Source organism: Neolamprologus brichardi, chromosome 12 (genome assembly GCF_056152115.1).
Source record: "Neolamprologus brichardi isolate AB-2024 chromosome 12, ASM5615211v1, whole genome shotgun sequence".
Classification (NCBI taxonomy): Eukaryota; Metazoa; Chordata; class Actinopteri; order Cichliformes; family Cichlidae; genus Neolamprologus; species Neolamprologus brichardi.
In genome coordinates this window covers 2,491,810-2,508,007 of record NC_142115.1, presented here as the reverse complement: position 1 = coordinate 2,508,007, position 16,198 = coordinate 2,491,810, and positions in this window count along the sequence as shown.

The window sequence follows — 16,198 nt, the reverse complement described above, 5'->3', positions numbered from 1 at the left end:
AATTCCATCAATGTTTCTCAAGAGAGAAACACTCCTTCAACCTAACAGGGAAAGCACTGATTTTAACCCATGCATATTCAATAATCAACACAGCGCATGCTGTAGGACACACAAAGTTCACACAAGACAGCACACCAACAGTAAACTTAAGTCTATAGCAAAACATCAGTGATTTCCCCAACTTGTGCCTTAAGTGCTCTTGTCAGCTTAAGTGGATCTATTTTCTTCACACCCTCTTCCTCAAACCTGACAATTACATTCATACTCGCATTTGTTCCTTCTTCATTACCTTCACTGTCAGTCCCTTCCGTACTACCCTCACTTCTCTTTTTCCTCTTCCTTTCACTAGCTCTGCGCCTCTTCCCCCCCTTTCCCACTTTTTCCCACTCATTCTCGTCACCCTGACCGCCAATCTCTTCCTCTTCACTACCATCCATACTATTCCACTCACTCCTCCCGCTCTCCATTGCTGAGAAGAAGTCTGCAGGAGACCGTTACCGGACCTGTACAGGCCTTCGGCCGACTCTCCTACTTACCTCACTCACACACCAAACCACCAACCAAACACACCTTATACCCAATCCACACTAACTACAACAGCTATGCTGCAACCCCAGCAGCGTCCCGGCATGAAGGCTCAGCTCGTTTCCCTCCTGAGGGACTCTCTGCTGACTGGTAAACAAAAGATGCTCTCTGGCCGTCCTCTCTCAAACCTCAGCTGGTTTAACACAGAAAACCATTCGCACCTGTCGGCAATTTAGACTCTTAGATTACCTATTGCCACTAACTGCAGGTCGTTGGACTGTGGCAGGAAGCCGGAGTACAAGGAAAGAACCCACGCAAAAACAGGAAGAACATGCAAACTCCACACAGAGCGACGGTAGACCTGAACTCAAGACCTTCTTCCTGTGCGGTAACGGTGCTAACCACTGTGCCGCCCGCGTGGGAGCAACCGTCTCCCAAAAATTTATACAAGTTCAATGACTTTCTTTTCAAGCTGCTTACACTACATTGACTTATGTTTTTACACAATCTCAGAAGAGGAGAGCCACTGAGGGAACGCCTTCCGCCCTCCGACGCCTCCACCGTGACCTCCACTTCTGAGAGGAATTGCCTACAGATCAAGTATGGAGTGTGCCTCACACGTTCTTTCTCAATGCTCAGCCTGTCTCTTTCCATTTGTAAGAGTAACAACTCCTTTTGCTGCTCAAAAGACAAAGCAACTGTAGTCGAGACCACAGACTGATCAACATCAGCCACTAAAGTCTTCATTTTACCTGGCAACACGCCTTTCTTTACTAATGCAGCCTGTAACACTCCTTTAACCTCATCTTTCAACTCTTTATCCCCAACATCGACATCATAATGTTCAACAAGTTTCAACAGCTCTTCTTTAGTACAACTATTCAAGAGTACCTCCGATGGAGACTGAACAAAAGCATCAACTGTAGCCATAACAAAGTATTGATCCTTGACATGCAATTGAAAACAGCACTTTCCCACTAACTGCCTAACCAAAATCTACTTAACTGAAGCCTAGTCTTCATGCAGTTACTTACAGTGGGTACTTATGCACTAAAAACCGCCAGAAAGACAAAGGCAACTGCACAAACAGCGACCCCCTCAATTCTGGGGACGTGCTCCCGAGACAACTGCTCTAACCGTGTTCACCGCAACAAAAATTCCATCAATGTTTCTCAAGAGAGAAACACTCCTTCAACCTAACAGGGAAAGCACTGATTTTAACCCATGCACATTCAATAATCAACACAGCGCATGCTGTAGGACACACAAAGTTCACACAAGACAGCACACCAATAGTAAACTTAAGTCTATAGCAAAACATCAGTGATTTCCCCAACTTGTGCCTTAAGTGCTCTTGTCAGCTTAAGTGGATCTATTTTCTTCACACCCTCTTCCTCAAACCTGACAATTACATTCATACTCGCATTTGTTCCTTCTTCATTACCTTCACTGTCAGTCCCTTCCGTACTACCCTCACTTCTCTTTTTCCTCTTCCTTTCACTAGCTCTGCGCCTCTTCACCCCCTTTCCCACTTTTTCCCACTCATTCTCGTCACCCTGACCACCAATCTCTTCCTCTTCACTACCATCCATACTATTCCACTCACTCCTCCCGCTCTCCATTGGTGTCAACCCCGGTCTATGAGAAGAAGTCTGCAGGAGACCGTTACCGGACCTGTACAGGCCTTCGGCCGACTCTCCTACTTACCTCACTCACACACCAAACCACCAACCAAACACACCTTATACCCAATCCACACTAACTACAACAGCTATGCTGCAACCCCAGCAGCGTCCCGGCATGAAGGCTCAGCTCGTTTCCCTCCTGAGGGACTCTCTGCTGACTGGTAAAGAAAAGATGCTCTCTGGCTGTCCTCTCTCAAACCTCAGCTGGTTTAACACAGAAAACCATTCGCACCTGTCGGCAATTTAGACTCTTCCATTACCTATTGCCACTAACTGCAGGTCGTTGGACTGTGGCAGGAAGCCGGAGTACAAGGAAAGAACCCACGCAAAAACAGGAAGAACATGCAAACTCCACACAGAGCGACGGTAGAGCTGAACTCAAGACCTTCTTCCTGTGCGGTAACGGTGCTAACCACTGTGCCGCCCGCGTGTCAGCAACCGTCTCCCAAAAATTTATACAAGTTCAATGACTTTCTTTACAAGCTGCTTACACTACATTGACTTATGTTTTTACACAATCTCAGAAGAGGAGAGCCACTGAGGGAACGCCTTCCGCCCTCCGACGCCTCCACCGTGACCTCCACTTCTGAGAGGAATTGCCTACAGATCAAGTATGGAGTGTGCCTCACACGTTCTTTCTCAATGCTCAGCTTGTCTCTTTCCATTTGTAAGAGTAACAACTCCTTTTGCTGCTCAAAAGACAAAGCAACTGTAGTCCAGACCACAGACTGATCAACATCAGCCACTAAAGTCTTCATTTTACCTGGCAACACGCCTTTCTTTACTAATGCAGCCCGTAACACTCCTTTAACCTCATCTTTCACACTCTTTATCCCCAACATCGACATCATAATGTTCAACAAGTTTCAACAGCTCTTCTTTAGTACAACTATTCAAGAGTTCCTCCGATGGAGACTGAACAAAAGCATCAACTGTAGCCATAACAAAGTATTGATCCTTGACATGCAATTGAAAACAGCACTTTCCCACTAACTGCCTAACCAAAATCTACTTAACTGAAGCCTAGTCTTCATGCAGTTACTTACAGTGGGTACTTATGCACTAAAAACCGCCAGAAAGACAAAGGCAACTGCACAAACAGCGACCCCCTCAATTCTGGGGACGTGCTCCCGAGACAACTGCTCTAACCGTGTTCACCGCAACTAAAATTCCATCAATGTTTCTCAAGAGAGAAACACTCCTTAAACCTAACAGGGAAAGCACTGATTTTAACCCATGCATATTCAATAATCAACACAGCGCATGCTGTAGGACACACAAAGTTCACACAAGACAGCACACCAACAGTAAACTTAAGTCTATAGCAAAACATCAGTGATTTCCCCAACTTGTGCCTTAAGTGCTCTTGTCAGCTTAAGTGGATCTATTTTCTTCACACCCTCTTCCTCAAACCTGACAATTACATTCATACTCGCATTTGTTCCTTCTTCATCACCTTCACTGTCAGTCCCTTCCGTACTACCCTCACTTCTCTTTTTCCTCTTCCTTTCACTAGCTCTGCGCCTCTTCACCCCCTTTCCCACTTTTTCCCACTCATTCTCGTCACCCTGACCGCCAATCTCTTCCTCTTCACTACCATCCATACTATTCCACTCACTCCTCCCGCTCTCCATTGGTGCCAACCCCGGTCTATGAGAACAAGTCTGCAGGAGACTGTTACCGGACCTGTACAGGCCTTCGGCCGACTCTCCTACTTACCTCACTCACACACCAAACCACCAACCAAACACACCTTATACCCAATCCACACTAACTACAACAGCTATGCTGCAGCTCCAGCAGCGTCCCGGCATGAAGGCTCTGCTCGTTTCCCTCCTGAGGGACTCTCTGCTGACTGGTAAAGAAAAGATGCTCTCTGGCTGTCCTCTCTCAAACCTCAGCTGGTTTAACACAGAAAACCATTCGCACCTGTCGGCAATTTAGACTCTTCCATTACCTATTGCCACTAACTGCAGGTCGTTGGACTGTGGCAGGAAGCCGGAGTACAAGGAAAGAACCCACGCAAAAACAGGAAGAACATGCAAACTCCACACAGAGCGACGGTAGAGCTGAACTCAAGACCTTCTTCCTGTGCGGTAACGGTGCTAACCACTGTGCCGCCCGCGTGGGAGCAACCGTCTCCCCGAAATTTATACAAGTTCAATGACTTTCTTTTCAAGCTGCTTACACTACATTGACTTATGTTTTTACACAATCTCAGAAGAAGAGAGCCACTGAGGGAACGCCTTCCGCCCTCCGACGCCTCCACCGTGACCTCCACTTCTGAGAGGAATTGCCTACAGATCAAGTATGGAGTGTGCCTCACACGTTCTTTCTCAATGCTCAGCTTGTCTCTTTCCATTTGTAAGAGTAAGAACTCCTTTTGCTGCTCAAAAGACAAAGCAACTGTAGTCGAGACCACAGACTGATCAACATCAGCCACTAAAGTCTTCATTTTACCTGGCAACACGCCTTTCTTTACTAATGCAGCCTGTAACACTCCTTTAACCTCATCTTTCAACTCTTTATCCCCAACATCGACATCATAATGTTCAACAAGTTTCAACAGCTCTTCTTTAGTACAACTATTCAAGAGTTCCTCCAATGGAGACTGAACAAAAGCATCAACTGTAGCCATAACAATGTATTGATCCTTGACATGCAATTGAAAACAGCACTTTCCCACTAACTGCCTAACCAAAATCTACTTAACTGAAGCCTAGTCTTCATGCAGTTACTTACAGTGGGTACTTATGCACTAAAAACCGCCAGAAAGACAAAGGCAACTGCACAAACAGCGACCCCCTCAATTCTGGGGACGTGCTCCCGAGACAACTGCTCTAACCGTGTTCACCGCAACTAAAATTCCATCAATGTTTCTCAAGAGAGAAACACTCCTTCAACCTAACAGGGAAAGCACTGATTTTAACCCATGCATATTCAATAATCAACACAGCGCATGCTGTAGGACACACAAAGTTCACACAAGACAGCACACCAACAGTAAACTTAAGTCTATAGCAAAACATCAGTGATTTCCCCAACTTGTGCATTAAGTGCTTTTGTCAGCTTAAGTGGATCTATTTTCTTCACACCCTCTTCCTCAAACCTGACAATTACATTCATACTCAGATTTGTTCCTTCTTCATTACCTTCACTGTCAGTCCCTTCCGTACTACCCTCACTTCTCTTTTTCCTCTTCCTTTCACTAGCTCTGCGCCTCTTCCCCCCCTTTCCCACTTTTTCCCACTCATTCTCGTCACCCTGACCGCCAATCTCTTCCTCTTCACTACCATCCATACTATTCCACTCACTCCTCCCGCTCTCCATTGTTGAGAAGAAGTCTGCAGGAGACCGTTACCGGACCTGTACAGGCCTTCGGCCGACTCTCCTACTTACCTCACTCACACACCAAACCACCAACCAAACACACCTTATACCCAATCCACACTAACTACAACAGCTATGCTGCAACCCCAGCAGCGTCCCGGCATGAAGGCTCAGCTCGTTTCCCTCCTGAGGGACTCTCTGCTGACTGGTAAACAAAAGATGCTCTCTGGCCGTCCTCTCTCAAACCTCAGCTGGTTTAACACAGAAAACCATTCGCACCTGTCGGCAATTTAGACTCTTCCATTACCTATTGCCACCAACTGCAGGTCGTTGGACTGTGGCAGGAAGCCGGAGTACAAGGAAAGAACCCACGCAAAAACAGGAAGAACATGCAAACTCCACACAGAGCGACGGTAGAGCTGAACTCAAGACCTTCTTCCTGTGCGGTAACGGTGCTAACCACTGTGCCGCCCGCGTGTCAGCAACCGTCTCCCAAAAATTTACATGTTCAATGACTTTCTTTTCAAGCTGCTTACACTACATTGACTTATGTTTTTACACAATCTCAGAAGAGGAGAGCCACTGAGGGAACGCCTTCCGCCCTCCGACGCCTCCACCGTGACCTCCACTTCTGAGAGGAATTGCCTACAGATCAAGTATGGAGTGTGCCTCACACGTTCTTTCTCAATGCTCAGCTTGTCTCTTTCCATTTGTAAGAGTAACAACTCCTTTTGCTGCTCAAAAGACAAAGCAACTGTAGTCCAGACCACAGACTGATCAACATCAGCCACTAAAGTCTTCATTTTACCTGGCAACACGCCTTTCTTTACTAATGCAGCCTGTAACACTCCTTTAACCTCATCTTTCAACTCTTTATCCCCAACATCGACATCATAATGTTCAACAAGTTTCAACAGCTCTTCTTTAGTACAACTATTCAAGAGTTCCTCCGATGGAGACTGAACAAAAGCATCAACTGTAGCCATAACAAAGTAATGATCCTTGACATGCAATTGAAAACAGCACTTTCCCACTAACTGCCTAACCAAAATCTACTTAACTGAAGCCTAGTCTTCATGCAGTTACTTACAGTGGGTACTTATGCACTAAAAACCGCCAGAAAGACAAAGGCAACTGCACAAACAGCGACCCCCTCAATTCTGGGGACGTGCTCCCGAGACAACTGCTCTAACCGTGTTCACCGCAACTAAAATTCCATCAATGTTTCTCAAGAGAGAAACACTCCTTCAACCTAACAGGGAAAGCACTGATTTTAACCCATGCATATTCAATAATCAACACAGCGCATGCTGTAGGACACACAAAGTTCACACAAGACAGCACACCAACAGTAAACTTAAGTCTATAGCAAAACATCAGTGATTTCCCCAACTTGTGCCTTAAGTGCTCTTGTCAGCTTAAGTGGATCTATTTTCTTCACACCCTCTTCCTCAAACCTGACAATTACATTCATACTCGCATTTGTTCCTTCTTCATCACCTTCACTGTCAGTCCCTTCCGTACTACCCTCACTTCTCTTTTTCCTCTTCCTTTCACTTGCTCTGCGCCTCTTCCCCCCCTTTCCCACTTTTTCCAACTCATTCTCGTCACCCTGACCGCCAATCTCTTCCTCTTCACTACCATCCATACTATTCCACTCACTCCTCCCGCTCTCCATTGGTGCCAACCCCGGTCTATGAGAAGAAGTCTGCAGGAGACTGTTACCGGACCTGTACATGCCTTCGGCCGACTCTCCTACTTACCTCACTCACACACCAAACCACCAACCAAACACACCTTATACCCAATCCACACTAACTACAACAGCTATGCTGCAACCCCAGCAGCGTCCCGGCATGAAGGCTCAGCTCGTTTCCCTCCTGAGGGACTCTCTGCTGACTGGTAAAGAAAAGATGCTCTCTGGCCGTCCTCTCTCAAACCTCAGCTGGTTTAACACAGAAAACCATTCGCACCTGTCGGCAATTTAGACTCTTCCATTACTTATTGCCACTAACTGCAGGTCGTTGGACTGTGGCAGGAAGCCGGAGTACAAGGAAAGAACCCACGCAAAAACAGGAAGAACATGCAAACTCCACACAGAGCGACGGTAGAGCTGAACTCAAGACCTTCTTCCTGTGCAGTAACGGTGCTAACCACTGTGCCGCCCGCGTGTGAGCAACCGTCTCCCAAAAATTTATACAAGTTCAATGACTTTCTTTTCAAGCTGCTTAAACTACATTGACTTATGTTTTTACACAATCTCAGAAGAGGAGAGCCACTGAGGGAACGCCTTCCGCCCTCCGACGCCTCCACCGTGACCTCCACTTCTGAGAGGAATTGCCTCCAGATCAAGTATGGAGTGTGCCTCACACGTTCTTTCTCAATGCTCAGCTTGTCTCTTTCCATTTGTAAGAGTAACAACTCCTTTTGCTGCTCAAAAGACAAAGCAACTGTAGTCCAGACCACAGACTGATCAACATCAGCCACTAAAGTCTTCATTTTACCTGGCAACACGCCTTTCTTTACTAATGCAGCCTGTAACACTCCTTTAACCTCATCTTTCAACTCTTTATCCCCAACATCGACATCATAATGTTCAACAAGTTTCAACAGCTCTTCTTTAGTACAACTATTCAAGAGTTCCTCCGATGGAGACTGAACAAAAGCATCAACTGTAGCCATAACAAAGTATTGATCCTTGACATGCAATTGAAAACAGCACTTTCCCACTAACTGCCTAACCAAAATCTACTTAACTGAAGCCTAGTCTTCATGCAGTTACTTACAGTGGGTACTTATGCACTAAAAACCGCCAGAAAGACAAAGGCAACTGCACAAACAGCGACCCCCTCAATTCTGGGGACGTGCTCCCGAGACAACTGCTCTAACCGTGTTCACCGCAACTAAAATTCCATCAATGTTTCTCAAGAGAGAAACATTCCTTCAACCTAACAGGGAAAGCACTGATTTTAACCCATGCATATTCAATAATCAACACAGCGCATGCTGTAGGACACACAAAGTTCACACAAGACTTCACAAGAAAAGTAAACTTAAGTCTATAGAAAAACATCGGTGATTTCCCCAACTTGTGCCTTAAGTGCTCTTGTCAGCTTAAGTGGATCTATTTTCTTCACACCCTCTTCCTCAAACCTGACAATTACATTCATACTCGCATTTGTTCCTTCTTCATTACCTTCACTTTCAGTCCCTTCCGTACTACCCTCACTTCTCTTTTTCCTGTTCCTTTCACTAGCTCTGCGCCTCTTCCCCCCCTTTCCCACTTTTTCCCACTCATTCTCGTCACCCTGACCGCCAATCTCTTCCTCTTCACTACCATCCATACTATTCCACTCACTCCTCCCGCTCTCCATTGGTGCCAACCACGGTCTATGAGAACAAGTCTGCAGGAGACCGTTACCGGACCTGTACAGGCCTTCGGCCGACTCTCCTACTTACCTCACTCACACACCAAACCACCAACCAAACACACCTTATACCCAATCCACACTAACTACAACAGCTATGCTGCAACCCCAGCAGCGTCCCGGCATGAAGGCTCAGCTCGTTTCCCTCCTGAGGGACTCTCTGCTGACTGGTAAACAAAAGATGCTCTCTGGCCGTCTTCTCTCAAACCTCAGCTGGTTTAACACAGAAAACCATTCGCACCTGTCGGCAATTTAGACTCTTCCATTACCTATTGCCACTAACTGCAGGTCGTTGGACTGTGGCAAGAATCCGGAGTACAAGGAAAGAACCCACGCAAAAACAGGAAGAACATGCAAACTCCACACAGAGCGACGGTAGAGCTGAACTCAAGACCTTCTTCCTGTGCGGTAACGGTGCTAACCACTGTGCCTCCCGCGTGTCAGCAACCGTCTCCCAAAAATTCATACAAGTTCAATGACTTTCTTTTCAAGCTGCTTACACTACATTGACTTATGTTTTTACACAATCTCAGAAGAGGAGAGCCACTGAGGGAACGCCTTCCGCCCTCCGACGCCTCCACCGTGACCTCCACTTCTGAGAGGAATTGCCTACAGATCAAGTATGGAGTGTGCCTCACACGTTCTTTCTCAATGCTCAGCTTGTCTCTTTCCATTTGTAAGAGTAACAACTCCTTTTGCTGCTCAAAAGACAAAGCAACTGTAGTCGAGACCACAGACTGATCAACATCAGCCACTAAAGTCTTCATTTTACCTGGCAACACGCCTTTCTTTACTAATGCAGCCTGTAACACTCCTTTAACCTCATCTTTCAACTCTTTATCCCCAACATCGACATCATAATGTTCAACAAGTTTCAACAGCTCTTCTTTAGTACAACTATTCAAGAGTTCCTCCGATGGAGACTGAACAAAAGCATCAACTGTAGCCATAACAAAGTAATGATCCTTGACATGCAATTGAAAACAGCACTTTCCCACTAACTGCCTAACCAAAATCTACTTAACTGAAGCCTAGTCTTCATGCAGTTACTTACAGTGGGTACTTATGCACTAAAAACCGCCAGAAAGACAAAGGCAACTGCACAAACAGCGACCCCCTCAATTCTGGGGACGTGCTCCCGAGACAACTGCTCTAACCGTGTTCACCGCAACTAAAATTCCATCAATGTTTCTCAAGAGAGAAACACTCCTTCAACCTAACAGGGAAAGCACTGATTTTAACCCATGCATATTCAATAATCAACACAGCGCATGCTGTAGGACACACAAAGTTCACACAAGACAGCACACCAACAGTAAACTTAAGTCTATAGCAAAACATCAGTGATTTCCCCAACTTGTGCCTTAAGTGCTCTTGTCAGCTTAAGTGGATCTATTTTCTTCACACCCTCTTCCTCAAACCTGACAATTACATTCATACTCGCATTTGTTCCTTCTTCATCACCTTCACTGTCAGTCCCTTCCGTACTACCCTCACTTCTCTTTTTCCTCTTCCTTTCACTTGCTCTGCGCCTCTTCCCCCCCTTTCCCACTTTTTCCAACTCATTCTCGTCACCCTGACCGCCAATCTCTTCCTCTTCACTACCATCCATACTATTCCACTCACTCCTCCCGCTCTCCATTGGTGCCAACCCCGGTCTATGAGAAGAAGTCTGCAGGAGACTGTTACCGGACCTGTACATGCCTTCGGCCGACTCTCCTACTTACCTCACTCACACACCAAACCACCAACCAAACACACCTTATACCCAATCCACACTAACTACAACAGCTATGCTGCAACCCCAGCAGCGTCCCGGCATGAAGGCTCAGCTCGTTTCCCTCCTGAGGGACTCTCTGCTGACTGGTAAAGAAAAGATGCTCTCTGGCCGTCCTCTCTCAAACCTCAGCTGGTTTAACACAGAAAACCATTCGCACCTGTCGGCAATTTAGACTCTTCCATTACTTATTGCCACTAACTGCAGGTCGTTGGACTGTGGCAGGAAGCCGGAGTACAAGGAAAGAACCCACGCAAAAACAGGAAGAACATGCAAACTCCACACAGAGCGACGGTAGAGCTGAACTCAAGACCTTCTTCCTGTGCAGTAACGGTGCTAACCACTGTGCCGCCCGCGTGTGAGCAACCGTCTCCCAAAAATTTATACAAGTTCAATGACTTTCTTTTCAAGCTGCTTAAACTACATTGACTTATGTTTTTACACAATCTCAGAAGAGGAGAGCCACTGAGGGAACGCCTTCCGCCCTCCGACGCCTCCACCGTGACCTCCACTTCTGAGAGGAATTGCCTCCAGATCAAGTATGGAGTGTGCCTCACACGTTCTTTCTCAATGCTCAGCTTGTCTCTTTCCATTTGTAAGAGTAACAACTCCTTTTGCTGCTCAAAAGACAAAGCAACTGTAGTCCAGACCACAGACTGATCAACATCAGCCACTAAAGTCTTCATTTTACCTGGCAACACGCCTTTCTTTACTAATGCAGCCTGTAACACTCCTTTAACCTCATCTTTCAACTCTTTATCCCCAACATCGACATCATAATGTTCAACAAGTTTCAACAGCTCTTCTTTAGTACAACTATTCAAGAGTTCCTCCGATGGAGACTGAACAAAAGCATCAACTGTAGCCATAACAAAGTATTGATCCTTGACATGCAATTGAAAACAGCACTTTCCCACTAACTGCCTAACCAAAATCTACTTAACTGAAGCCTAGTCTTCATGCAGTTACTTACAGTGGGTACTTATGCACTAAAAACCGCCAGAAAGACAAAGGCAACTGCACAAACAGCGACCCCCTCAATTCTGGGGACGTGCTCCCGAGACAACTGCTCTAACCGTGTTCACCGCAACTAAAATTCCATCAATGTTTCTCAAGAGAGAAACATTCCTTCAACCTAACAGGGAAAGCACTGATTTTAACCCATGCATATTCAATAATCAACACAGCGCATGCTGTAGGACACACAAAGTTCACACAAGACTTCACAAGAAAAGTAAACTTAAGTCTATAGAAAAACATCGGTGATTTCCCCAACTTGTGCCTTAAGTGCTCTTGTCAGCTTAAGTGGATCTATTTTCTTCACACCCTCTTCCTCAAACCTGACAATTACATTCATACTCGCATTTGTTCCTTCTTCATTACCTTCACTGTCAGTCCCTTCCGTACTACCCTCACTTCTCTTTTTCCTCTTCCTTTCACTAACTCTGCGCCTCTTCCCCCCCTTTCCCACTTTTTCCCACTCATTCTCGTCACCCTGACCGCCAATCTCTTCCTCTTCACTACCATCCATACTATTCCACTCACTCCTCCCGCTCTCCATTGGTGCCAACCCCGGTCTATGAGAAGAAGTCTGCAGGAGACCGTTACCGGACCTGTACAGGCCTTCGGCCGACTCTCCTACTTACCTCACTCACACACCAAACCACCAACCAAACACACCTTATACCCAATCCACACTAACTACAACAGCTATGCTGCAACCCCAGCAGCGTCCCGGCATGAAGGCTCTGCTCGTTTCCCTCCTGAGGGACTCTCTGCTGACTGGTAAACAAAAGATGCTCTCTGGCCGTCCTCTCTCAAACCTCAGCTGGTTTAACACAGAAAACCATTCGCACCTGTCGGCAATTTAGACTCTTCCATTACCTATTGCCACTAACTGCAGGTCGTTGGACTGTGGCAGGAAGCCGGAGTACAAGGAAAGACCCCACGCAAAAACAGGAAGAACATGCAAACTCCACACACAGCGACGGTAGAGCTGAACTCAAGACCTTCTTCCTGTGCCGTAACGGTGCTAACCACTGTGCCGCCCGCGTGTGAGCAACCGTCCCCAAAAAATTTATACAAGTTCAATGACTTTCTTTTCAAGCTGCTTACACTACATTGACTTATGTTTTTACACAATCTCAGAAGAGGAGAGCCACTGAGGGAACGTCTTCCGCCCTCCGACGCCTCCACCGTGACCTCCACTTCTGAGAGGAATTGCCTACAGATCAAGTATGGAGTGTGCCTCACACGTTCTTTCTCAATGCTCAGCTTGTCTCTTTCCATTTGTAAGAGTAACAACTCCTTTTGCTGCTCAAAAGACAAAGCAACTGTAGTCGAGACCACAGACTGATCAACATCAGCCACTAAAGTCTTCATTTTACCTGGCAACACGCCTTTCTTTACTAATGCAGCCTGTAACACTCCTTTAACCTCATCTTTCAACTCTTTATCCCCAACATCGACATCATAATGTTCAACAAGTTTCAACAGCTCTTCTTTAGTACAACTATTCAAGAGTTCCTCCGATGGAGACTGAACAAAAGCATCAACTGTAGCCATAACAATGTATTGATCCTTGACATGCAATTGAAAACAGCACTTTCCCACTAACTGCCTAACCAAAATCTACTTAACTGAAGCCTAGTCTTCATGCAGTTACTTACAGTGGGTACTTATGCACTAAAAACCGCCAGAAAGACAAAGGCAACTGCACAAACAGCGACCCCCTCAATTCTGGGGACGTGCTCCCGAGACAACTGCTCTAACCGTGTTCACCGCAACTAAAATTCCATCAATGTTTCTCAAGAGAGAAACACTCCTTCAACCTAACAGGGAAAGCACTGATTTTAACCCATGCATATTCAATAATCAACACAGCGCATGCTGTAGGACACACAAAGTTCACACAAGACAGCACACCAACAGTAAACTTAAGTCTATAGCAAAACATCAGTGATTTCCCCAACTTGTGCCTTAAGTGCTCTTGTCAGCTTAAGTGGATCTATTTTCTTCACACCCTCTTCCTCAAACCTGACAATTACATTCATACTCGCATTTGTTCCTTCTTCATTACCTTCACTGTCAGTCCCTTCCGTACTACCCTCACTTCTCTTTTTCCTCTTCCTTTCACTAGTTCTGCGCCTCTTCCCCCCCTTTCCCACTTTTTCCCACTCATTCTCGTCACCCTGACCACCAATCTCTTCCTCTTCACTACCATCCATACTATTCCACTCACTCCTCCCGCTCTCCATTGGTGCCAACCCCGGTCTATGAGAAGAAGTCTGCAGGAGACCGTTACCGGACCTGTACAGGCCTTCGGCCGACTCTCCTACTTACCTCACTCACACACCAAACCACCAACCAAACACACCTTATACCCAATCCACACTAACTACAACAGCTATGCTGCAACCCCAGCAGCTTCCCGACATGAAGGCTCAGCTCGTTTCCCTCCTGAGGGACTCTCTGCTGACTGGTAAACAAAAGATGCTCTCTGGCCGTCCTCTCTCAAACCTCAGCTGGTTTAACACAGAAAACCATTCGCACCTGTCGGCAATTTAGACTCTTCCATTACCTATTGCCACTAACTGCAGGTCGTTGGACTGTGGCAGGAAGCCCGAGTACAAGGAAAGAACCCACGCAAAAACAGGAAGAACATGCAAACTCCACACAGAGCGACGGTAGAGCTGAACTCAAGACCTTCTTCCTGTGCGGTAACGGTGCTAACCACTGTGCCGCCCGCGTGTGAGCAACCGTCTCCCAAAAATTTAAACAAGTTCAATGACTTTCTTTTCAAGCTGCTTACACTACATTGACTTATGTTTTTACACAATCTCAGAAGAGGAGAGCCACTGAGGGAACGCCTTCCGCCCTCCGACGCCTCCACCGTGACCTCCACTTCTGAGAGGAATTGCCTACAGATCAAGTATGGAGTGTGCCTCACACGTTCTTTCTCAATGCTCAGCTTGTCTCTTTCCATTTGTAAGAGTAACAACTCCTTTTGCTGCTCAAAAGACAAAGCAACTGTAGTCCAGACCACAGACTGATCAACATCAGCCACTAAAGTCTTCATTTTACCTGGCAACACGCCTTTCTTTACTAATGCAGCCTGTAACACTCCTTTAACCTCATCTTTCAACTCTTTATCCCCAACATCGACATCATAATGTTCAACAAGTTTCAACAGCTCTTCTTTAGTACAACTATTCAAGAGTTCCTCCGATGGAGACAGAACAAAAGCATCAACTGTAGCCATAACAAAGTATTGATCCTTGACATGCAATTGAAAACAGCACTTTCCCACTAACTGCCTAACCAAAATCTACTTAACTGAAGCCTAGTCTTCATGCAGTTACTTACAGTGGGTACTTATGCACTAAAAACCGCCAGAAAGACAAAGGCAACTGCACAAACAGCGACCCCCTCAATTCTGGGGACGTGCTCCCGAGACAACTGCTCTAACCGTGTTCACCGCAACAAAAATTCCATCAATGTTTCTCAAGAGAGAAACACTCCTTCAACCTAACAGGGAAAGCACTGATTTTAACCCATGCACATTCAATAATCAACACAGCGCATGCTATAGGACACACAAAGTTCACACAAGACAGCACACCAACAGTAAACTTAAGTCTATAGCAAAACATCAGTGATTTCCCCAACTTGTGCCTTAAGTGCTCTTGTCAGCTTAAGTGGATCTATTTTCTTCACACCCTCTTCCTCAAACCTGACAATTACATTCATACTCGCATTTGTTCCTTCTTCATTACCTTCACTGTCAGTCCCTTCCGTACTACCCTCACTTCTCTTTTTCCTCTTCCTTTCACTAGCTCTGCGCCTCTTCCCCCCCTTTCCCACTTGTTCCCACTCATTCTCGTCACCCTGACCGCCAATCTCTTCCTCTTCACTACCATCCATACTATTCCACTCACTCCTCCTGCTCTCCATTGCTGAGAAGAAGTCTGCAGGAGACCGTTACCGGACCTGTACAGGCCTTCGGCCGACTCTCCTACTTACCTCACTCACACACCAAACCACCAACCAAACACACCTTATACCCAATCCACACTAACTACAACAGCTATGCTGCAACCCCAGCAGCGTCCCAGCATGATGCCTCTTCTCGTTTCCCTCCTGAGGGACTCTCTGCTGACTGGTAAACAAAAGATGCTCTCTGGCCGTCCTCTCTCAAACCTCAGCTGGTTTAACACAGAAAACCATTCGCACCTGTCGGCAATTTAGACTCTTCCATTACCTATTGCCACTAACTGCAGGTCGTTGGACTGTGGCAGGAAGCCGGAGTACAAGGAAAGAACCCACGCAAAAACAGGAAGAACATGCAAACTCCACACAGAGCGATGGTAGAGCTGAACTCAAGACCTTCTTCCTGTGCGGTAACGGTGCTAACCACTGTGCCGCCCGCGTGGGAGCAACCGTCTCCCAAAAAT